This window comes from Heptranchias perlo, chromosome 2 (assembly GCF_035084215.1).
Source record: "Heptranchias perlo isolate sHepPer1 chromosome 2, sHepPer1.hap1, whole genome shotgun sequence".
Lineage (NCBI taxonomy): Eukaryota > Metazoa > Chordata > Chondrichthyes > Hexanchiformes > Hexanchidae > Heptranchias > Heptranchias perlo.
The window spans coordinates 18201037-18226421 of NC_090326.1; the positions used below are offsets into that span (position 1 = coordinate 18201037).

Genomic DNA, 25385 nt, shown 5'->3' on the forward strand with positions numbered 1-25385 from the left:
GTTGAAGGCTCTCAAGTGGTGCTTGAGCCCCCTGTATTTCGAGCTCAGTTGTGGCTAACGCTGAGGCTTTGGCACAAACTATCTGGTTTCATTGCAGTTTTCAAGGTCAATGCTTGTTGTCAGATGTCACAGCTGATGGAGAAAATCGGAAAAGTGAAAGTAATCATTCAGCATTTTTGTGAGTTTATGCCTGTGTTGTTCTGCCCTCCATCATTCCAACAAATCCTCACTCAGAACAACACTGAAGCGATTTGGATGTGAATTCTAGAGTCAGTACATGCTGCAGAATGGTAGATGTGGGCTTTGAACCTGTGATTGCCGATATGGTGAGTGATGAATCTCAATAAGCCATCAAACGTCAAGTACAGCCTAGGTGCTTGCTCACAGTAAGGGCAGGGCAGCCAGAGGGCAGGTCAGCCACTGTACAATTGGCACTTTCTAGCCATGAGGTGCAAAGCAGGATTGCCAGAGGCTGAGAGTGAGATACTTGTCCTTCCACTTGATGGGGGGAGAGGCTCATTGCACAGCACAACATTTTTAAAAAGAGAAAGGAACGAAAGGGGATGAACAGACTTCTTAGATCAGTAAGGAGGGGGATACGGTTGGCATCCTTTGCTTAGTTTAAGACTGGACATGGAGCAGGGCAATGTGCATTGGAATGGACTGCATTCCAGTGTTTGCTTTGCTGCTGATGGGAGTTAATTGAAAGCTGTACCAACATCAATAATGAATAGCTCACATCACAAGCAAAGAAGCAAAGCTGACTTTGACTTTTTAAAAAGCAGACTTTTGGCTACCAGTCCACAGTTGAGAGATTTACATAAAGTCCTCTCAAAAAAAACAAACCCATGACAAGTCTGTGTAATTCGATGCTCGAAATAGATGCCTCACAGACTACCGGGGAAATCAACGAATGCACAGTGCAAATAGATGACCATGTCTCACAGATATAGCTATTTAATTATAGGAATAAAGGTGTAGACCCACCAGACAATCACTAAAATGGATGTTTTGGACAATTAACAACTTCATAGATGCTCCCCTCCAGATCTTGATACTGCAGATCAATGGAGCATGGAGGCATACAAGTGTTTGGCACAATACAGCCAATAGGACAATGCAGAATGATCAGAGACAAGCAAAGTATCCCAATGCTCTCGAGTCCAGAGACTTGAGCACAATAATCCAGGTTGACACTCCCAGTGCAATACTGAGGGAGTGCTGCACAGTCGGAGGTGCGTTTTTTCTGGATGAGGCGTTAAACCGAGGCCAATATTTATACTTCAACTAACATCACTAAAACAGATTATCTGGTCATTTATCACATTGCTGTTTGTGGGAGCTTGCTGTGCACAAATTGGCTGCCGTGTTTCCCTCCATTACAACAGTGATGACACTTCAAAAAGTACTTCATTGGCTGCAAAGCGCTTTGGGACGTCCTGAGGCCATGAAAGGCACTATATAAATGCAAGTCTTTCTTTCTTTAAAAGATGCACTGGTCTCTGCCTCAACCATTCCCTTTGGCAAAGCATTACACACTCCAACCCTCTGCAGAAAAAAAACAGTCTTAACCTTTGTCCTCATATTCTTAGTGACCCTTTAGTCACTGATTCCCCAACCAAAGGACATAGTCTTTCCCTATTCACTCTATAAAACTCTTCATAATTTTAAAAAGCTCTATTAAATCTCTGCTTAGTCTTCTCTGCTCCATTGGAAATAATCTCAATATCTCAAGTCTTTCCTCCACTATAGTTTCCCATCTCAAGCTTCACTAACACTGTTCATTCTCTATGGCTTTAATGTCCATTCAAGTATCAAGTGCTTTCTGATCCAAATCATTTCAAGTTGATCTGGAATCTAATTCAGGTTGATCTGGTTTCAAAACGTCATTTGGAATTCATTGCTAGTGCTAATGTTTTGACCTGTTTCTCAGTAGAGCAGACTCCTGTTAACTGGGTTGGGCTGAACAGATATTTCCTTCATCAGATTTATGTCCTTGAACTTGATGATTACATAGAATGACATAAAATTTACAGCACAGAAACAGGCCATTCAGCCCAAATGGCCCATGCTGGTGTTTATGCTCCACATGAGCCTCCTCCCACCCTACTTCATCTAATCCTATCAGCATATCCTTCTATTCCTTTCTCCTTCATGTACTCACCTAGACTCCCCTTAAATGCATCTATGCTATTTGCCTCAACTACTCCTTGTGATAGCGAGTTCCACATTCTCATCACTATCATGTGATGACCTTTTGCAGGATGATAGTGAAATGTTTCAAGTACTTTAAAGTGTATCGTGCAAATCTCTGACTGTCGCAGGCCTGCCCTTTCTATAGTCATGTCTTACAACTGTTATTTTTAATCACTTCAGCCAAGCTAATGTAAATATAAAATTAATGGTAGATTTCAATGTCAATGCAGATGGTTCTGGGCTTTTTGTTGATGATTGGTAGTTTTGGACTGCTTCCTAATTTAAATATCCCCATTCAAGTGTTTCGCACTAGCAAAAGTTTAATCGATCAGTCACTTTTACCGTTTTGACTTCCTTCATTCAATCCTTTCTGATAAACCCAGCTCCTCTCACAAGTTCCAGCTATTCTCCAATTTGTCCAACCTTGTCCAGTTTGCTGCCTCCTCCTTTTCCAGCTCTCTTTGGACATACAGTCAGGCTGAGTGTGGCAAGGTACGTGAAACCTTATCAGATGCTCCCTCCAGCTTCTCGAACTCTTGTTCTGCTGATATTGTCTACAGTTGGTTCTCAGTTGATTCCATGTCAGTAATGACAAACTGTATTCTGTCTTGAACTGTTAGATGTGGCTCTGTGCATACACGCTGGATTACAGCTGAACTGCTGGATCTTATTAGGGTCAGAGACTTCTCTTTCAATAAGGCAAACAAATCAAAGAGACTCTCAGATCAGGCTAAATATACAATGATTAAACACAAAGTAATTAATCTTCTTAAATTCACCAAAAGAAAGTTTTATAGGCAAATCTTCACTGAAAACACATGTTCCAGAAAACTTTGGTCAGCATTATGTATTCCACAATCAGAATTCTTCCATCGCAGCCAATCGTTTCAGTGCAGTACTGAGGGAGTGCTGCATTGTCGGAGGTGTCGTCTTTCGGATGAGATGTTAAACCGAGGCCTGTCTGCCTTCTCAAGTGGACGTAAAAGATCCCATGACACTATTTTGAAGAAGAGCGGGGGAGTTCTCCCCGGTGTCCTAGCCAATATTTATCCTTCAATCAATATCACTAAAACAGATTATCTGGCCATTATCACATTGCTGTTTGTGGGATCTTGCTGTGCGCAAATTGGCTGCCACATTTCCTCCATTACAACAGTGACTACACTTCAAAAGTACTTAATTGGCTGTAAAGCGCTTTGGGACGTCCTGAGGTTGTGAAATGTGCTATAGAAATGCAAGGTCTTTCTTTTTTCTCTGTTGGTATATCTCAAAACACTGGTCACAATGTGCTTAAATCTAAACTGCAGATGCACAGATTTGGCTCAATTTGCTGTCATTGAGATAGAGTCGTTGTATTTCATACTTTTGCCTGATTTAAATGCTAAAGTTTGTGGGCTTTCAAACAATATTGACATATAAGGGGTAATATCGTGAGGCTCAGCTCCCTGCATAGGTCGTAGGTTCAGCCTGATGGCATTATAGTCCTATCTCCGACTCCTGCTCCTGCCGAGTGAGGCTCCATCCTCAGCTCAAATAATGCTCCTATAGTATAAGATGTTCCCTGTCCTTACTCTGTGCTGAGTGAGTTGATCTCAGCTGAAGCAGCACCATAGGTACAACTGGTCTCAACACCTCTCGTTAGAGAGGTTAAAAAAAAAATCAGCCAGGGTTCGTGCTCCTGATTGTTGTCCAGTGACTCCTGCTATCAAGAACGTGTGTGTGTGTGTGTGTGTGAACAGGACTATGAGGCCCCAACAGCTGAATAACTTGACAACACTCACAATAAGATGAGGCACAGGAAGACAGCATGTGTCATCAAATGGTACTGCAGCACAAATCAGGGGCTTCAGGAGAGAAGATTAAAGCAACAGTGCGTGGAGAGAAAGATAAATGAATAAAATATTGTGATATTTGTTATTCTTTTCGTACTCAATAGGACTCACAGACGGTATGGCGATTAATTGAGCTTGCTCGATATAGAACTATAGTGATTATTTAGAGAGTTTGCAGTACAAGTGTTAGATGACTGTTTGCATATGAGCACTTGACACTTAATTTGTATGACTGCTTTTTTTTAAACAGATGCACTAATGTGTTTAAAGTAAAAGAATGTTATGTGAATAAACACTAAGCATTCATAATCTAAGAGTATCACTTCTTCCCACAGAATCACAGTGAATCTGCTTATTATTTCCATTGTATTATCACATTCTGCTCATTGCCATAACACTTCATGTCATGACTCATGAATTCCAAAACTCCATTCCATCACTAGTTTGGTTCTATGTAGATAGTTCATCTACTTTCTGGGTGCATGTCAAAGAACGTGTTGTTCTTCATCAACACTTATTGTCTGGTTTCTTAAATTCAAACATTACAAGGCTCAGCTTGTTGCTGATAGTCAGGTTCATCTGAGGCGTTATCGTGACAAAAAACTGTTGACCACTGTAATAAGAACAGGCGTTGGGAGAAAGGCCCTGGTATTTGCTTTTGTTAAAAAAAATGGCTTTGAACAATTTCCAATAATTATACACAAAAGACCTAAAGACCACACACACACGTGCAGACAAAGACACAAGGGAAAGAAAGGTTTCAATTTCTCTGAGAATTACATCATCTCAAATACACTTCATAATTTCCTAAATCCATACTGCGATAGAAACTGTCCGCTGTACTTGGTCCAAAAATATTTGTGCATTGAGTAAGCCAACTTAAGAATAAAATCATTGCCCTTTTTTTCAGCATTAGGTATTTAAAGGTGGCACAATAGTTAAAGGAAAAAAAATCAGTGCTATTGGTTCACTAATGTCCTTTAGGGAAGGAAACCTGCCGCCCTTAACCGGTCTGGCCTGGCCTATTTGTGACTCCAGTCCCACACCAACGTGGTTGACTCTTAACTGCTCTCTGAAGTGGCCTAGCAAGACACTCAGTTGTATCAAACTGCTACACAACAATAACAAGGCCTTCACTAAGTGATTCAAGAAGAAGGCCCCACCACCACCTTCTCGAGACAACTAGGGATGGGCAATAAATGTCAGGGACACCCACATCCCGAGAATGAATTTTAAAAAAAATCGATGGTTTTCCACCTCAAGAGTCAGTCAGTTAGGCAACACTTTGAAATCCATTATTGGAAATATGTGGAAAAAGCACTCCCTTGGAAGATACTATGAGACTTGCAATCTAACTGTGCAGGTCTAATACTACATGGAAGACCAGAATCATCCTGGATCCACTCCTTTTCATCTGCTACTAATGTTTAATGCTCCTCAGGCTCTCAGCGATTTGGGCTCTTGGTAATAATCTGCTTTATTAATTCATTTTGTTGTCACAATCTGCTCATGGTTTTACACACACACACACATATATATATATATATATATATAAAAATTCATTAGAAAAGGGAATAGTACCAGATGACAAGCGGACAGCTAATGTGATTCCTATATTTAAAAACGGAGATAGAACAAGTCCAGGGAACTATAGACCAGTTAGCTTAATGTTGGTGGTAGGAAAGATAATGGAATCCTTACTCAAAGATGTAATAGAAAAACATCAAGAGAACGAAAATATAATAAAGAATAGTCAGCACGGATTTCAGAAGAGAAGTTCATGCTTCACCAACCTTATTGAATTCTTTGAAGAAGTAATAGAAAGAGTAGACAAGGGTAATGTAGTAGATGTAATATATTTGGATTTTCAAAAGGCCTTCGATAAGGTACCCCATAGTAGATTCATGACTAAGGTCATGTGGAGTCAGGGGACAAGTAGCAGAATGGATAACAAGCTGGCTACAAAACAGAAAACAAAGAGTAAAGGGTTAAAGGTAGTTACTCAGTCTGGCAAAAGGTGGGAAGTGGTGTTCCACAAGGATCGGTGCTGGGACCACTGTTGTTCACCATTTACGTAAAAATTTGGAATCTGGAATCAGAAGTATAATTTCAAAATTTGCGGATGACACCAAATTGGGGGGTATAGTTAATACTGAGGAAGACAATGACAAAATACAGGAAGACATTAATAAACTTGCAGAATGGGTGTGTAATTGGCAAATGAATTTCAATATAAATAAGTATGAGGTGTTACATTTTGGTAGGAAGAATAAGGAGGCCACATACTCCTAGGAAAATAAAAATCTAAATGGGGTAGAGGAGCAGAGGGATCTGGGGGGTACAGACACAAATCACTCAGTAGTGACGCAGGTTAACAAGGCCATAAAAAAAGCCAACAAAGCTACTGGGGTTCATTTCTAGAGGATAGACTTGAAAAACAGAGACATTATGTTAAACTTGTGTAGAACCTTGGTTAGACCACACTTGGAGTACTGTGAACAGTTCTGGTCTCCATTTAATAAAAGGATATAGAGGCACTGGAGACTGTGCAAAAAAGATTTACTAGGATGATGCCAGAACTGAGAGGTTATACCTATCAGGAAAGATTGAACAGGCAGGAGCTCTTTTCTCTAGAAAAGAGAAGGCTGAGGGGTGACCTGATAGAGGTCTTTAAGATTATGAAAGGGTTTGATAAGGTAGATGTAGAGAAGATGTTTTCACTTGCAAGGGAGAAGAGAACTAGGGGCCATAAATATAAGATACTCACTAATAAATCCAATAGGGAATTCAGGAGAAACTTCTTTACCCGGAGAGTGGTTAGAATGTGGAACTCACTACCACAAGGAGTAGTTGAAGCGAATAATAGATGCATTTAAGGGGAAGCTAGATAAACACATGAGGGAGAAAGGAAGAGAAGGATATGTTGATAGGATTAGATGAAGAAGGGAGGAAGGAGGCTTGTGTGGAGAATAAACACCGGCATGGACCTGTTGGGCCAAATTGCCTGTTTCTGTGCTGTACATTCTATGTAATTATATGCAATGAGCATGCCACTTTATGTCATGACATGTGTAAATGCAAAAAATTGCCAACACTCCAGCCTACCTCTATTCAGCCATATAGTCTTGTTGCTATGATCTCTAACTTTTTCAAGTGCCTACATTTTTAGCACTGTGACAACAAAAGCTAGTGAACAGAAAAATGGTGGTATTGGTGCAGCTACCAATAGTGGGAATAAAATTGCGTCCATACTGTTTGGTGATAGAAACCCTTTTGTTTATTAGTGAAACCTTCTAAGTTTAGCTAGTAGGGTTTTACAATCAATAGCTGTAGATGAACAAAACTTTGTATAAGATGGATAAAATTGACGGATCTAAGGCTATTGGAAACCCATCACAGTTTAGTTGCACTGCCTGACATTACTGGGTGCTACCCATCAGTAGCTGCTAAAAAAATAAATGCGTCCTTCCCAAATGATGGCCCTGATTTTGCTGGTGTGGGGCATCTCGCGGCGTGTCCCGTTAGTTAGACTTTTTCCCTTACCCTTCAGCTCGAGAAAGTTTTGCCCTGTGAGTTGCTGGAAGTGCGAACTAATAATGGCAAGGTGAGGAAAATCAGAGCATCTGGGACCACAGTGAACAACGGGACCAACAGTCTATCTCCTTAATCAATGAGGTTTAAGGATTGAGAAAGAAACAGGAATGATGGAGAAGGAAATAGGGTGAATTAGGGTCAAATCAGGTCCAGGAAGAGAAATAAAGAGGGAAAGAAAGATTGGATTAAGAGAGAGAGAGAAAAGATTCAGGAAGGAAAAGTAAGATAGAGATTTTAAATTTTTAAAAAAATGTAAGAACAATTTACTCCACAGTTTAAATTGTTCCCTTTCTGGACCGGAGAGGGTGAGTGGTATTGCGGGAACATAAATCTCCTCATTGAAAAGGTACTTACGCTGTTAAGTACCAGCCCTAACTTTCTGCAGCAAGTTTAATGAGTAATTAATGCGCAAATGCAGCAACTTCATGAAACTCACAGGGAGGTTGAGGACGAGATGCCGTTTTCGCGAGGCTAACAGTGGAGCAAATCGTCCAGCAACTTGTGACGATTCGCAATTCACAGGGTATCTCTTCCTCACTACAAGTCGCTGGACGATTTACACACTAATAACGGCCATTAAACTTGCTGTTATTTCAGCAGCAAATTCTGGGCCAATATTTTCTTTGTATATAAACAGAACATGCAGAGCGGTCCCCAATTGTATAGCTTGTGGATTATAGGGTTACGCTGGTACAGTGGTTATTTTACTGGACGAGCAAGCCAGAGGCCTGGACTAATAATCCAGAGAAAGTGAAATCAAATCCCACCATGGCAGTTTGAGAATTTGAATTCAGTTTTAAAAAATCTGGAAATAAAGAGCTGGTATCAGTAAAAGTGACCATGAAGCTGTCAGACTGTTGTAAAATCCCAAATGGTTCACTGATGTCCTTAAGGGAAGGGAACCTGCCGTCCTTACCCAGTCTGGGTCTATAAGTGACTCCAGACTCACACTAATGTGATTGACTCTTAATTGCTCATTGAAGTGTCCGAGAAAGCCCCTCAGTTGTATCAAACCACCACCTTCTCAGGTCAATTACGGATGTGCAATAAATGCCGGCCTTGCCACAGCCCGAGAATGAGTTTTTAAAAATGACGCCATGTCAGTTATGTGACCTGACAGTTCCTTGTAATTACAGCCTTTAGGTGTTTATTATTATTGTGACAGATGCTCCTCACCTCTAGCAGAAGCTTTCCTTCCGGCGGGCGATTCCCTGTCATGGGAGTGGGCTGACTATCCCTCACGTCATGGCTGGTAAGTTGGTGAGATTCCTTCCTCGACTTTGTCTCCTCAAAGGCTGTAATACAATCGAAAGCCAAAGGAAAAGGGTCAGCCAAGTCTAATACAGCACACATTATAAATTGACTGCCGTTATAAAGGAAGCATTCAGTCTAAGAGAATACCTCTCCAGACACATTAATGACAGAACCCGATTCCTGCACCGTCCCCTACCAATTTGGCCAACTTGAGTACAGAATGGCAAATTTTGTGAGGGGACAGCGGGGGACGCGGTGGGGGGGGGGGGTTAGGGGGGATTGTGGTCGAAAATTTGCCCCTTCCCACCCCCACTGCAAAATAGTCAACTAAAAGAAACGGAGCAGGGTTCAGGTGGGAGAGCTTGTACTGACCCATTTTCCGGTCTCCCAGACCAGAAATCCTCATGGATTCTGTGTTGGCCCCCATTGGGATTTTGATGCCCAAACACCAGGGTGGGGGGGGCGGCTATAAGCCACAGGTTCGATGTTCCGATGTAAGTTCTGGGGTTTGCCCACTGAGAACCTCCGCCCCGAGCTCACCAGGCTTTCCGGGATCATGAGGATGGGTGAGGGGGAGGAGATTCCCTCATTTCAATGGCAGGTGCCTGGTGACACTACGAGCCAAACTCGGGCAAAGGTGAGCTCCTGTTGGCCCCATTTATACGGGGGACCACTCGGAAGATGCTTCTGCCTCTCCTCCTCCGTCTTCCGAGGGATCCCAGGACCCGGGCCGAGGAAACCCCAGACCTGGGAGACTCTCCCTGGCCACACCCCCTCTTCCCCTGATGCAGGTGATATTGATAATATTTTTGTTCTGTTCAAATATTAAATTCGGGATCCCACTTAAAAAGGGGAGTGGGATCACCAGCTTGCGTTTTTTACCAATTTAAGTAGGTGAGCTGGCACAGAACTCTCATCTTTGAGTGCACTGCACCATGTAGAGGCAGGAAACTCCGTAAACTTCAGCTCATCCAAAACTCTGCTGCCAGTATATTAACTCGCATCATGTCGCGTTCACCCATCACCCCTGTGCTCGCTGATCTACATCGGCTCCTGGTCTGGGAACACCTCGATTTTAAAATTATCATTCTTGTTTTCAAATCCCTCCATGGCCTCAGCCCTTCCTATCTCTGTAATCTCCTCCAGCCCTATAACTCTCTGAGATCTCTGCATTCCTCCAATTCTGGCCTCTTGCATATCCCCTATTTTTATTGCTCCATCTTTGGCAAATGTGCCTTCAGCTGCCTAGGCCCTAAGCTCTGGAATTCCCTTCCTAAACCTCTCCGCCTCTCTACCTCTCTCCCCTCCTTTTAAGACTCTCCTTAAAACCCACCTGTCAGCTGTCCTAATACCTTATGTGGTTCGGTGTAAAATTTTGTCTGTTAACTCTCCTGTGAAACGCCTTGCAACGTTTTACTACGTTAAAGGAAGAGAAGGGGTGAAAAAGGTAATATCAGAGAGCAAGTGGTACAAGATGCAATTTCCCGTCAACCAACAGTTTGTATGGTGCCATAAACAAGTTTAGCAGTGTGATCAGGATTAGCAGTGTGATAGGGATTAACAGTGTGATCAAGATTATCAGTGTGATCAAGATTATCAGTGTGATCAGGATTATGAGTGTGATCAGGATTATGAGTGTGACCGGGATCGGCAGTGTGACCGGGATCGGCAGTGTGACCGGGATCGGCAGTGTGACCGGGATTAACTGTGTGATTGGGATTAGCAGTATGATCGAAATTAATAGTGTGACCTGGATTAACAGTGTATTCGGGATCAGCAGTGTGATCGGGATCAGCAGTGTGATCGGGATCAGCAGTGTGATCAGGATTAACAGTGTATTCGGGATCAGCAGTTTGATCGGGATCAGCAGTGTGATCAGGATCAACAGTGTATTCGGGATCAGCAGTGTATTCGGGATCAGCAGTGTGATCGGGATCAGCAGTGTATTTGGGATCAGCAGTGTGATCAGGATTAACAGTGTATTCGGGATCAGCAGTGTGATCGGGATCAGCAGTGTATTTGGGATCAGCAGTGTGATCAGGATTAACAGTGTATTCGGGATCAGCAGTTTGATCGGGATCAGCAGTGTGATCAGGATCAACAGTGTATTCGGGATCAGCAGTGTGATCAGGATTAACAGTGTATTCGGGATCAACAGTGTGATCAGGATTAACAGTGTATTCGGGATCAGCAGTGTGATCGGGATCAACAGTGTATTCGGGATCAGCAGTGTGATCGGGATCAACAGTGTATTCGGGATCAGCAGTGTGATCGGGATTAACAGTGTATTCGGGATCAGCAGTGTGATCGGGATCAACAGTGTATTCAGGATCAGCAGTGTGATCAGGATTAACAGTGTATTCGGGATCAGCAGTGTGATCGGGATTAACAGTGTATTCGGGATCAGCAGTTTGATCGGGATCAGCAGTGTGATCAGGATCAACAGTGTATTCGGGATCAGCAGTGTGATCGGGATTAACAGTGTATTCGGGATCAGCAGTGTGATCAGGATCAACAGTGTATTCGGGATCAGCAGTGTGATCGGGATCAACAGTGTATTCGGGATCAACAGTGTGATCGGGATTAGCAGTGTGATCGGGATCAGCAGTGTGATCGGGATTAACAGTGTGATCGGGATCAACAGTGTGATCGGGATTAGCAGTGCGACTGGGATTAACAGTTTGATCGGAATTAGCAGTTTGATCGAGATTAACAGTGTGATTCGGATTAGCACTTTGACTGGGATTAACAATGTGATTGGGATGAACAGTGTGATCTGGTTTAGCAGTATGATCAAAATTAGCAGAGTGACTGGGATTAACAGTGTGAAGGGGATTAGCAGTGTGAGCGGGATTAATGGTATATTCAGGAATAACAGTGTGATCGGGATTAGCAGTACGATCGGGATTAGCAGTACGATCGGGATTAGCAGTACGATCGGGATTGGCAGTACGATCGGGATTAACAGTGCGATCAAGTTTAGCAGTGTGATCAGGATTAGCTGTGTGACTGGGATTAGCAGTGTGATTAGGATTAACAGAGTGATCGGGATTGGCAGTTTTGGCCGGGTATAGCAGGGTCATCGGGATTAACTGTGATCGGGATTAGCAGTGTGACTGGGATTAGCAGTGTGACTGGGATTAACAGTGTGTACGGTGATGTCGGGATTAGCGTTTGCGTACTTTGCTTTATGTGTGTTCAATTATTTGTTTTTTCTGCCGTTACACTGACAACTTGTTGTTTTAAATATTTCTGTCCCAATTTTTAACTCCTCACCCAGATGTGCAGACTCGCGCTGGATTACGGTTACACAACCTCTGGGCACACAAAAGTACCCAAGCCAAATGGTCGTGCTTCATCTTTGAGCGGACCAATTGAGTATTGGCCGAGTATTCAGCTATGGGAAGCATCACAGCCAAACTCAGTCCAGTCCTCAGCTGACACACAAGCTCCGCTTGCCCCCAGGAATCGCTGTAGAACAATCTAGATTGGGAACTCTGGGAGATTTGTTCCCTTCCCTGGTGCTGGGGGAACTGAGGCCAAAAAAAAAATGACCTGGGAAAGTTTTGATACCAGTGGATTGACCGACAGGTGGTGAGATTCAAGTTGTGAGTCTGGTCCCTGCTTAACACTGACATGTAGTGACGGAGCACTGCATCCTTCAAACCATCTGAAAATGTGTTTAATTAGAAGATCCACACCTTCATTCCCAGCTCTGATTTTCCTAGCTGGGGGATCCAGTGGCCCCCTTCTCCTTAACCCTTTCACCCCCATGAGTTTCAGGAATTCCCATGGCTTGAAATGGGAATTGTCCTGCCTCAGCAGCTGGGGAAAGGGTTAATAATGGGTCTCATGTCCTGTGAAGTGTAGGCACTTGTGTAAAACGGATGTCTGCAGAGAGACGGATGAGAAATTAAAAACCACACCTGCAGCTGGACTTCTGCAATGATTCTGCGGGTTTTGAGCGAGTTATCAGATAGTCTTTGCGAGGAAGGATCGTCCAGGGCTAGATCTCGGTTCACCACCAAGTTAGCAGATCTGAGCCAGGATGGCAGGTAGGTATGAGGCCAATCCCAATTGACCTCAGCCCAGTCCAACTCATCGTGGCTTAGGTGCACCCAAACCAACAACAGCAACTTGTATTTATATAGTGCCTGTAACGTAGCAAAACGTCCCAAGGCGCTTCACAGGAGCGTATTCAGAAAAAATCTGACACCGAGCCACATCAGGAGATATTAGGACAGGTGACCAAAAGCCTAGTCAAAGAGGTAGGTTTTAAGGAGCATCTTAAAGGAGGAGCGAGGAGTAGAGAAGTTTAAGGAGGGAATTCCAGAGCTTGGTGCTTATGCAGCTGACGGCATGGCCGCCAATGGTGGAGTGATTAAAATCGGGGATGCGCAAGAGGCAAGAATTGGAGGAGCGCAGAGATCTCGGAGGGTTGTGGAGCTGAAGCACATCACAGAGATAGGGAGGGGCGAGGCCATGGAGGGATTTGAAAATAAGAACGAGAATTTTAAAATCAAGGTGTTGCTGGACCAGGAGCCACTGTAGGTCAATGAGCACAGGGGTGATGGGTGAACGGGACTTGATGTAGGTTAGAATACAGGCAGCGGAGATTTGGGTGAGCTGAAGTTTATGGAGGGTGGAAGATGGGAGGCTGACCAGGAGAGCACTGGAATAGTCAAGTCTAGTAAGAAAGGCGTGGATGAGGATTTCAGCAGCAGATGAGCTGAGGCTGGGGCAGAGAGGGGCGATGTTACGGAGTGATGGGGGCGGAGAACAAATGGAGCATGGCTCCAAATGCCACGTACCTTCCAGTGCACCCCTGCTGCATGAACGTTTGTCCGGGTGTTGAGGGAGGACAGGCTCAGGCACTGGAGGCTCTGCGTCAAAAGCAGCCCACTGGCGCATGCTGTCAAAGCCTCACACATATGATGAACGGAGACTTGTATCAGAGCACTCAGAAACTCATGAGATTGGACTCTTGCAAGGAGTCAACACCTCCAGGAGGGGAGGGGACAAAACTGGCAACAGCCTCTTGTAATTTATAAAGTTCGGAGTTAGTGGTTTTCCTCAAATACCATTTTCCCTTTGAAGCGATTTCAACTTTTGGAATTGTACCGTGCCATCTGAAGGATTTTTTTTCTCAGCAAAGTTCTGCTGAGAATTTCTTTTTTTGCAGCTCACAAGTATGCACTTTAAAAAAAAATGATTGTTGCTATTTTGGACCTTTTCACTGTGTAAGAATCTGAAGGGACAGTTTTTATTTTTTCACCTCGGTCTGTATGCTGGATCACAGATGCCAGGTCTCAGGTTTAATATCCTCTCAGGCGTGTCTGAATACATTCATCCCTGACAGCTTTGCGTGCAGTCGACACAAGGAGATAGCTTCACTGGAGGCACATGGGCGGGGGTTGGGCACCGAGCCATCTCATCAGTGTAGCTCCACCCCCCCCCTCCTCCACCCCCGTCCTCAAAAAAAACCCAGTGGAATTCCATCCCACTGAAACACTGAACACAAACTGCCTGCTGAGCAAAGCCCCACTGTCACGCAACGTAGCAGACTGTCAATCTTCTCTCTGTGTCTGACAAGCTGCTGGCTCGTGTTCAAAGCCATTGCGTGCAAACGGGCAAGCCACATAACTCTATAAAGAATTTCATAACAACAACAGCTGTTAAATATTGATGACTGCTGCCAGGCACTCAGTGCTGTTCTTAAAGGTTAAGCTGGAATGTAATGGAACCTAATTCATTACTGTTTGTTGTATCAGATATCCAGAATTTTTTGTTTATTTAGGGTCCTTGTGACTCTTAGGTATGATAGAAAAACAAATATGCTAATTATACACATATATATATATATATCTCGAGAGAGAGAGAGAGAGAGAGACAGAGCAAGCGAGAGAGGCAGAGGGAGACAAAAACAGACAGACAAAGAAATAAAGAGACACAGAGAGGCAAAGAGAGAGAGAGAAACAGAAAAAGAAAATGAGAAAAAGAGAGATAAAGAAAAATAGAGAAAATGAAAGAAAAAGAGAGAAAGAAAGAAAAAAAAGGAGTGAAGGAGGGAGATTTAGCTCTCCTGTTCAGGAGCCTTGCCTGTCCAGATTGCATATCAGAGATTCTGGCACATAGTGTGCGTGATTTTCTGGGTCAAAAAGTTATGCGCAGCTGGCGCTAAATTTCTGATGTGCGGAGTTGGTGAGACACGAACGCGGTCATAAAATTACCTCCAGAGATTGAAGAGAGAAAAGGAAGGTGCCCACTGACTGCTCATTTCAAAAGGAGCAGGTCATCTGCCGAAGCTTTTTTACAAGACACTTTACCAGATCTGCAAACAGATGTGTGCACTCATGACACAGGTCCACTGTAGGTCATTTCCCTGATAAATGTTTCATATTTTTATTGAAAATGAGTAATCCCTTTCTTCCTCCCAAATCCCTTTGTTTTCCTCTCTCTTCCACTGGAAAAGTGCACGGCAAAAATGCATTGCAGCACATCTGTTCTTGCATGTACTGTCCTTCAACAATTTTCTGTATTCTGGAAACTTTACCCCGACACCAACTCCCTTCCATGTGGGTGGAAAGGCTTTTATCCCTTTTAGAATTGCCTTAATACTCCTGCACCAAAATGAGACAGGTGCAATAGATGGGTCTACGGGTGCAGCATGGCATTCTTAGGCCCCTCGAGCCTGTCAGATAAAAACAGGAGTGGCTCATTCAGCCCCTCGAGGCTGCACTGCTATTCAATTAAATCAGGGCTGATCTGTACCGCAACTCCATTTACCTGCCTTTGCTCATACCCTTCCCTAACAAAAATCCATCTCTCAGACTTGACAGCTCCAATTGTCCCAGCATCCACAGCTTTTTGGAGGAGAGAATTCCAGATTTCCACTGCACTTTGTGTGAAGAAGTGCTTCCTGATTTCACCCCTGAAGGGCCGAGCTCTAATTTTAAGGTTATGTCCCCTTGTTCTGGACTTCCTCACCAGAGGAAATAGTTTCCTTCTACCTGCCCTATTGATCCTTGAGACAGGCTGGCATTGAGACTCCACGTGCGATAGTTCAACTCGGCAATATTCAACATTGGAAATTTACGTTCTGTTAATTTTGCAGACGTTTGGTGACAGAAAGCGTGAATGTAATTTTCTATTTTCCGGAGCTGAGGCAGAGTTTCAGGGTATGAAGGATTGGAAAAAGCTCGGTGTCTCGTGGGCTGGAAAGCAGAGGCTGCTGGCAAAGCCGGGAGAACTTTATTCAAAAAAAATAAAAGCTGCCAGCAGAAATCACAGTAACTTTCTAACGAGCGTGATACTCTGGAAAGAACATAGGACTCCACAATAAAACTCGATTGGCTGACACAATGAAAGAAAGATCTTGCATTTATATAGCGCCTTTCATGACCTCAGGACGTCCCAAAACGCTTTACAGTCAATGAAGTACTTTTGAAGTGTAGTCACTGTTATAATGTAGGAAACGCAGCAGCCAATTTGTGCACAGCAAGGTCCCACAAACAGCAATGAGATTATGACCAGATAATCTGTTTTAATTGTGTTGGTTGAGGGATAAATATTGACCAGGACACCAAGGAGAACTCCCTTGCTGTTCTTTGAAATAGTGCCATGGGATCTTTTACGTCCACCCGAGGGGGCAGATGGGGCCTTGGTTTAATGCCTCATCTGAAAGATGGCATCTTGGACAGTGCAGCACTCCCTCGGAGTGTCAGCCTGGATATTGTGCTCAAGTCTCTGATGTGGGACTTGAACCCACAACTTTCTGACTTGGGGGTAGAATGTTACCATTGTGCAAAGGTTAAAACTGTCATGAAGAACAGTCAGAAATCGAATGGAACAAATTGACTTATAGAGGACCTCTGTGCATCATCTAGAACTGTTATGACTAGTTAAGGGGCTAAGATGATTTTGTGGGAGCAAAGTTTGTGCAGTTTTATTAATGTTACATGAACATACTAGGGGAAAATAGTTCTGGTTGCTATGTATGGCAAAATCGTAACGAAGTTGGGGGTTAAATTGGTTAACCCCCGAAAACGGGCGCTGGGATTGCGGTGCGTGATTAACCCACGCCCGGTCGTTGCGATGCAGGCAGCACGGAACATCCATGCTGCATGATGATTTCAATGATTGCTGTGTGCAGCCAGCACTACCTGTGCTGTTGATTGGCTGCACGCACCAGCAGGGGGCCGCGATATAGGAAGTGGCTAGTGCTACTTAAAGGCAGCCGGAACCTCTTAAAGGGGAGGTGCACTGAGGCTGCAGTAAATGCTGGAATTCGTTTGGCAACTAACTCTGTGCTGCAGGATAGTGAGGAACGGCTGCGCCTGCGAGAGAGCGTGCACCAAGGTTTTCGGACCGTGCACTGGAGACCATGGTGGAAGAGGTGGACAGAAGGAGGGGCATCCTTTATCTGCAGGGAGGCAGGAGGCCCTCCAGACATATGCTGAAGAGGCAGTGCGAGGCTGTGGTGAACGAGGTCAATGCCAGGAGCGTTGCACCACGCACATGGATGCAGTGCAGGAAGAAGTTCAATGATTTGACTCAAGTGGTCAAGGTGAGTGAGGTCAACTGTCAAGTGGCATATCCCACCAACTGCACCACGAGCCTCATCCACTGCTCCACGGACTACACCCCACCCCCATCACCCACCTACCAACAAACTCTTGCAATTATTACGCAACTCTTTCAGTCAGATGCTTCACCTCCCCCTCACACATTACCCACTGTTGCAAGCCGCAAACCAAAACTCACAGGTCACACACACTGGCAGCTATTCAACCATGACAGCCGCATCACCCAAACATCTTGCAGGACACTCAGACACACTTCCCTATTTTTTGCGGGCGAAGGTGGCACATAACAGGAGGCAGCAAGAAAGAACTGGGGGAGGACAGGCTCACCTAAACGTCCTCACTCGCATGGAGGAGACAGTGTTGTCTATCATTGGAAGGGCCATCGCTGAGGCCGTGGCCACTGACTGTGTTGGAGGTATTGATGATGAGGGTCTCTGCATACCTAATCCTCCTTCTCACTTCCCACTTCTTCCTCATCTCACAATCTTTTCTGACTCACGTGCTGGAAATGGTGTCAGCACACACGTCTTACTGTCTCCTCTCCCCGCTCCACAACTCACCTCAGATACCCAAGAACTGGAACCTGCCCAGTCAGAGGAGGCAGAGGACGATGACAGTAATGATGCAGCCACACCATCACTCGATCTTACACTCGCAGCCACCAGCTCAGAGACGGACACTGTGCGTAGTTTAGAGGTTAGGATAGAGGAGGGACCTGCATGTGGTGAGATACCAGGCACGTGCGCAGGAGCCGGGGCAGGGGGCTCATACTGCAGGTGCCAGCTCGCCGGAGGGCGAGGTCGCACATTAGTTCTGCTGCAGAGGAGTCAGATGATGACTTCGATGGGCCAGGCTACAGAAGAAGGCTGATGGACGTACACCACCAAATGCTTGGTGCACTGGAAAGTGTGTCAGAAAGCCTGCGCACAATGTCAAGGAGCATGGAGGAGTCCAGCTCCAACTTGGCACAGGGCTTTGCGCAAAGCTTGGAGCCCATAACTTCATCGGCACACCTATGGTCATCTCCATTGGTACACCTATGGAACCCACCATGATACAGCGTCTGATGACAGATGTCACAGCTTCCACTGCAGCACAAACATCTGCCATCCAAGGTCTGACTACTGCTTTGGAGCTCAGGCTGCTGCATTGGAAGCTCAGACGGCTGCTATCATGGCTCTGGGTTCCATTCTGGAACGGGGCTTCCAGGACATCACAGCACTCCAGCAATCCGTTCTCCAGGAGATCACCAGGATTGCTGAGGCGCCACCCCGGGAGAGTAGCAGTGGTGCCACGGAAGACGAATCTGCTGTCCCCTCTCAGGCTGACAGCATTCCTGCTCCCATCCCTACCACTCCGCCCTTGCTGTTGCCTGTCTGCCTGCCAGGCCAGATTGCTGCAGCCCAGGCTGAGATGGTGCAGTCTGAAACCAGGCCTTTCCATCCCAGAGCTGCTCAAGGTCGTCCTCCAAGGCCATCTGCACTCTCCTCAATTGAAGGTCAGCAGCCTTCCACCACCCATGCTCCAGCCACTGGGGATGCACCTTGTAATAGCACTAGGAAAGGTAAAAGGCACTAAGGGAATGCACAAGGGTGAATAGTATCAGTTTGTTTCGAATCATTTGATGTGTAAATCTGTGGATGTGGATTTGAATTTGTATTTGGTGGTGGTTTTTATTTCTGGGATGAGCTGAGGGAGGAGGCAATGTGTAATCATAAGGAGGACGATTTGATGGTCATGTGAGAGAAGAAAGGTAAGGAGTGTGGGACTGTTGGTGAATGGGGAGGTGTCGTTGAGGTTTCTGGTATTGCTCATTAATCATCTGATCACGCAGAGCCCTAGCAGACAGCGCCTGTCTACCTCGCTGTCTCCCTGCCTCTTCCTCCACTTCCTCCCCTCCTCCACTTCCTCCTTTGTCTCTTCCTCTGCCTCTTCCTCAGGGTCTTGCCGGATAGACGGTGGCAAGGGCTGTCCACTTATAATGGCGAGGTCGTTAAGCATACACGACAAATCTTGATACCCACTCAACTGATTACTGCAGGGCTCCTCCAGAACGGTCCAGGCAGCGGAGGCATTGCTTGAGGACGCCTATGGTGTGTTCGATGATGTTCCATGTGGCAGCAGGGCTCTTGTAGGCCTGCTGTGCGTGTTTGTGTGCATTCCTGACCGGAGTCATGAGCCATTTCATGAGTGGATAACCCTTGTCACCCAACAGCCAGCCTTTGACTTGTCGTGCTAGTTGAAATATAGGTGGCATGTTGGACAGCCGCAGGGTGAAGGAATCATGACTGCTGCCAGGGTAGCGGGCATTGACCTGCATGATGTGCTGCGTGTGACCGCACACCAGCTGCACATTGAGGGAGTGGAATCCCTTTCTGTACACGAAGATGGCCGAGTTCAGATGTGGAGCACGCCTGGCAATATGTGTGCAGTCAGTGGCACCCTGCACCATGGGGAAGCCTGCAATGTGAGCAAACCCTCATGCTCACTCATGCTGCTTATCTTTGTCAAGAGGGAATGAGATGAATCTATTTCTGAATGTGTACAGAGCCTCAGTGACCTCCCTTATACAGCAGTGCACTGCACTGTGGGGCTTATATCTCCAGCAGCCGCCTGAAAGGAAACAGAGCCGTAAAAATTAAGCACCACGGTTACCTTGACAGCAACAGGCAGTGCTGTCCTTGCCCTGCTCTGAGGCTGCAGTTGTGGCTGCAGCAGTTGACAAATTTCAATTACGACCTCTTTAGTGAACCTGGTCGTCGCTGAAATTGAGGTAAGAGAATTGGTCCCTGAAGGCCCACGTTGGATATGGCCTCCTGCTGAGTGCCCTGCGCCTCCTCCTCCTCCTCCTCCTCCTCTCTCTTCTGGCAGCTTGTCCTGCTCTACGTGGCCTCTCTGCATGCTCCCAGTCATGTTCAATTCTCAGTCGAAGCCCTAGCAGGTCACCCATCTCTGGAAGCAAGCTTGTTCAGCGCAATATTTTAAATGCCACTAACAGTACTGCAAGAGCACCCAGACCACCCACTATATAATATTGCAACTTTCTCCAAGTACAGGAAACTCCCACAAACACCCACAATTGTACCAGCAGCCAGAATAACTAATCCAGCAACTAACCTGTAACTCCTGTATGTTCCCTTTAAATAGCGCTGGTGGGGAGGGTCTTTCATACCCTTTAACTCCTGTTCAGCTGCGCTAGGTTAGGACAGTGCGTCGGCTGGAGCGGAGAGTTCGAAAATGCCGTCGGCTGCTTCAAATCAGCGTTGCGCACTGATTAACGTCATAATGTCCTGACTTTACATGCTTCTGGCGTTCGTTAGGTGCGCATGCTCAAATGCCTTTACCAATATGGCGTCCTGTGCACTTCACGCCGGAAGTTCGCACGCGCATCTCGGATGCCATTTTCGGGGCTTAGGTGTCCGCGTAGCGCCTACAAATCGGGGGCTACGTGGCCCAATTTAGCCCTTGTTATTTTTGAATGTACTTATGATGTCGCTACACGGTAATGGCTTTTATACGATTCCTTTAACTTGGAGTCCAGCAAGCTCATGTCTGGAATCCGTCTCCCGGAGCTTATGCTGCTGAATCTGTTCTGTAGGAACATTAGGAACAGGAGTAGCCCTACGTTTCTGCTCTGCCGTTCAATTAGATCCTGGCTGATCCGTGTCTTAACTTCATTTTCCCGCCTTTGCTCCATATCCCTCGATACCCTGACCTAAAAAAAAATCTATCAATCTCAGTCTTGAAAGCTCCAATTGACCCCCAGCATCCACAGCCTTTTGGGGGAGAGAGTTCCAGATTTCCACTACCTTTTGCAGTATTTTGCTTGTGGATGGCCTAGCTCTAATTTTAAGATTGTACCTCCATGTTCTTGATTCCCCCACCAGAGGAAATAGTTTCTCCATATCTACCCTATCAAATCCTTCTAACATTTTAAACATCTCGATCAGATCACCCCTCAATCTCCTCTACGCAAGGGAATACAAGCCAATTTATGCAAGTGGGCCTCAAAATTTAACCCTTTTAGCCCCGGTATCATTCTGGTGAATCTGCGCTGCACCCCTTCCAAGGCCAATATATCCTTCCTGAAGTCCGGTGCCAAAAACTGAATGCAGTACTTCGGATGGGGTCTGACCAGAGCTCTGTATAACCAAAGCACCATTTCTGCCCCTTTATATTCCAGCACCCTTGAGGTAAAGGCCAACATTTCATTAGCCTTTGTGATTACTTTTTGCCTGGTGTCAGACTCGTGGATCCGGACAGCTCACAGTTCCCGGAATCCAAGTTAGAGAAGGAACAGTACAAAAAGCAACTATAATGACCAATCTCCCGCCAGCATGTGTCACATTCTTGAAACGCACTCCCAAAATTGACCGGTGAAGCTTGCTTGCTGCAAGTCACAGACCACCGCGAGAAATCAAGCTTGAGAAAGGGGGCTCGAGTGACCACACCTTTGCGATACTGACCTCTGATAATTGTAAACAATTTTACAACACCAAGTTATAGTCCAGCAATTTTATTTTAAATTCACAAGCTTTCGGAGGCTACCTCCTTCCTCAGGTGAACGAAATGAAACGGATGTTCACCTGAGGAAGGAGGTAGCCTCCGAAAGCTTGTGAATTTAAAATAAAATTGCTGGACTATAACTTGGTGTTGTAAAATTGTTTACAATTGTCAACCCCAGTCCATCACCGGCATCGCCACATCATGACCTCTGATAGATCAACAACAACTTGCAATTATATAGCACGTTTAACGTAGTAAAACTTTCCAAGGCGCTTCACAGGAGCGTGATCAAACAAAATTTGACACCGAGCCATATAAGGAGATATTAGGTCAGGTGACCAAAAGCTTGGTCAAAGATATAGGTTTTAAGGAGCATCTTAAAAGGAGGAGAGAGAGGTAAAGAGCCGAAGAGGTTTGGGGTGGGAATTCCAGAGCTTAGGGACTAGGCAGCTGAAGGCACGGCCGCCAACGGTGGAGCATTGAAATTCGGGGATGTGCAAGAGGCCTGAATTGGAGGAGCGCAGACTTCTTGGAGGCTTTTAGGACTGGAGGAGGTTACAGAGATAGGGTGGGGTGAGGCCAAGGAGGTATTTGAAAACAAAGATGAGAATTTTAAATTCAAGGTGTGGCCGGACCGGGAGCCAATCTAGGTCAGTGAGCACAGGGGTGATGGATGAACAGAATTTGGTGCGAGTTAGGAGACAGGCAGCAGAATTTTGGATGAGCTCAAGATTATCCCATAATCCTCCCAAATCATTTGTATGCCAAAAGACTTTATCAACTTTGAAAGTATACATCATAGTTTCCATGGAGAGCATTGGCGTCCTCTATATTTCTAACGCCGAACATTATAAAATAGAATCTGAGAAAGCTCTTTAGTTTAAAGCATTCTTTGAGCTGGGAAATGGGTGCAATATTGGTATGTTGCTGATTCTGGTGTGCAGATGCCACCCTAGTCCTCAAAGGGTACATTCTTCTCAATTACCTGACATTCCTAATAGTATTTACAGTCATCAATGCCTAGAATGGGTTCCAGTGCTTTGGGTTAGAAATGTCCAGCAAAATAATGACACTATTTAACTTTGCACAGAATATGATGAGCTCACATAATTACGTTTCTCAGGAATTTGAAAACTTTTCACAAATTTCTTCCTCCGAAGCATCTTTCTCAGTTCAGTTTTATAAATATTTGCTCTTCTTCTACACTAGCTGATACTGTGGGCCATAAACTATCAAAGAAGCTGCGTTCTGAAAAAAAAGCAAGAAGGAATGGATTCTTCTCAGCCAAAGGAAGCCATCGGAAAAGGGAAACTATCACGGGCTTGTGAGAAGAGACAAAGAATCTGAAGCTAATTTCCTGAATAACTGGCGGCTGACTGTCTGTGTATTGTTAACAGTCGACTTGGTGTTGTCAGCACTTTGATTTAATGAATAATATAAAGGGAATCCTGCAAAAAACATACACTACAATAGTGCCTGGCCAAGAGCCAATAATTCAGTTGCTTCTGATGTAATGTCGGAGGTGCCGTCTTTTGGATGAGACGTTAAACTGAGGCCCTGTGCACCCTCTCAGGTGGACATAGAAGATCTTATTGCACTATTTTGAAGAAGAGAAGGGGAGTTCTCCCTGGCGTACTGGTCAACATTTATCCCTCAGCCAACATCACTAAAAAAAAAGATTATCTGGTCATTATAAAATTGCTGTTTGTGGGACCTTGCTGTGTGCAAATTGGCTGGCGCGTTTCCTACATTACAACAGTGACTACATTTCAAAAGTTATTTCATTGGCTGTAAAGTGCTTTGGGATGTCCTGAGGTCGTGAAAGGCGCTGTATAAATACAAATTCTTTCTTTTGTTTTCTATAAGCCTAGAGTGAATCTTGAGTGGTTTATGAACATAAGCAAGATCTCTAAGAACATAAGAAATAGGAGCAGGAGTAGGCCACATGGTCCCTTGAGCCTGCTCCGCCATTCAATAAGATCATGGCTGATCTTCAACCTCAACTCCACTTTCCATCTCTATTTATTCTGTAGACATATAAAACATATTTTATCAGAAAAAAACCTGGGCTAATACATAGTATGGAATGACACGTCTCCCTACACATTAGGGGCATAAGTTTGTCTCGGACAGTAACACAAAATCTGGTGATAGCGAATCAGCCACCCATTCTGAACTCTTTTCCATTGATGGAAGAAAAAAAATCGGGCAGAGTCTAAAAACAAGCAACCGATCCGCTGTCGCCCATTTTGCGCTCATGTCCGAGACAAATTTCTACCCCTAAAGAGTTAGATCAGAACCGCGTCAGGAACAAACAGGGATTAGAAAAGCATTTCCTCACACCGGGAATCTGGTTGAATAGAGACCCCCTCGTTAACTGATTGCTTTCAACATCCAAAGTCGACCTCACAACTTGGTGATAATGAGAAGGTCTGGGACAATGTTCCAGGTTTTGTGGTGGTGGTGGGGGGGGGGGGGGGGAAGGGGCATTTTTGGGGTAAAGGCTACAACCTTCCCACGCCAATTTGACTCTTTACTGCCCTCTGAAGTGGCCTAAACAAGTCACTCAGTTGTATGCCAGCCGTGCCAGCGATGCGCACATCCTGAGAATGAAAAATAAATTACTGAAGGAATTGAGGTGATATGGACAGACTGATAAAGGAGGGAAATCAAATCAAATTTACAATCCCAAATTCCCTGAATTCGTCAATCTTATACTAAGTTACCAATAGCTTAAGTATTGAAGTACCCTGTTCTCACTGGGGCAAAGAAGATTGAGGGGGGAAACTAACCCAGGTCATTAAAATATTGAAAGACACAGATAATAGTGATGGTGAAAGGCACAGTAAGTAGATGATTTAATTTACTCTGTGATCACAGAACTAAATGTGACCAGTACAAAGTTAACAAACCTAAAGCAGGCCTAGAGGGCAGAGGAATTATTTTCTTTTTCCCCCACAGACTCATACATTATTGTAATAGACTCCCACCAAAATAATGAATGCTGTATCAATTAACTCCTTTAAAAAGGGGCTGGGTGGTTAAGACCAGGACTGAAAATTACAGATATGTATGGAGCCTAGAAAATGTTGTTTTTTCTGATTACTAAATGAATACTTACTTTGTCCATGCAAAATAAAAGGATCAACATCTGCATTAAAACAGTGGACAGATAAATGCCACATTTTAAACATCCATCCAGTAATGTCTGGTAGGTCCTAGGTTTTAGATGGTCAAATGTGCCATGAGACACAGATGGTGAAGGGTGAATAATGTCAAATTGATATTGTGGAAGTTTGCTAGATTAACTTTGAGGGACCAGAGAAACATTTCAGAGAGCCTTCATGGGAAGTTTGCATGTGTCTACTCATCTCATTGAGGAGATCAAGTAAGTTGGGGAGAGTCCAAGGTACAGTGG

General features: G+C 44.8%; 1 long non-coding RNA gene across 1 annotated transcript in view; it reads right to left on the reverse strand.

The window, feature by feature from the left end:
- Positions 1–25385, reverse strand: part of LOC137335483 (uncharacterized) — a 175163-nt gene that overhangs the window by 23487 nt on the left and 126291 nt on the right. The window contains exon 3 of the long non-coding RNA XR_010966433.1: positions 8799–8917. This is a non-coding gene — a long non-coding RNA (uncharacterized lncRNA). The remainder of the gene's footprint in view (positions 1–8798; positions 8918–25385) is intronic.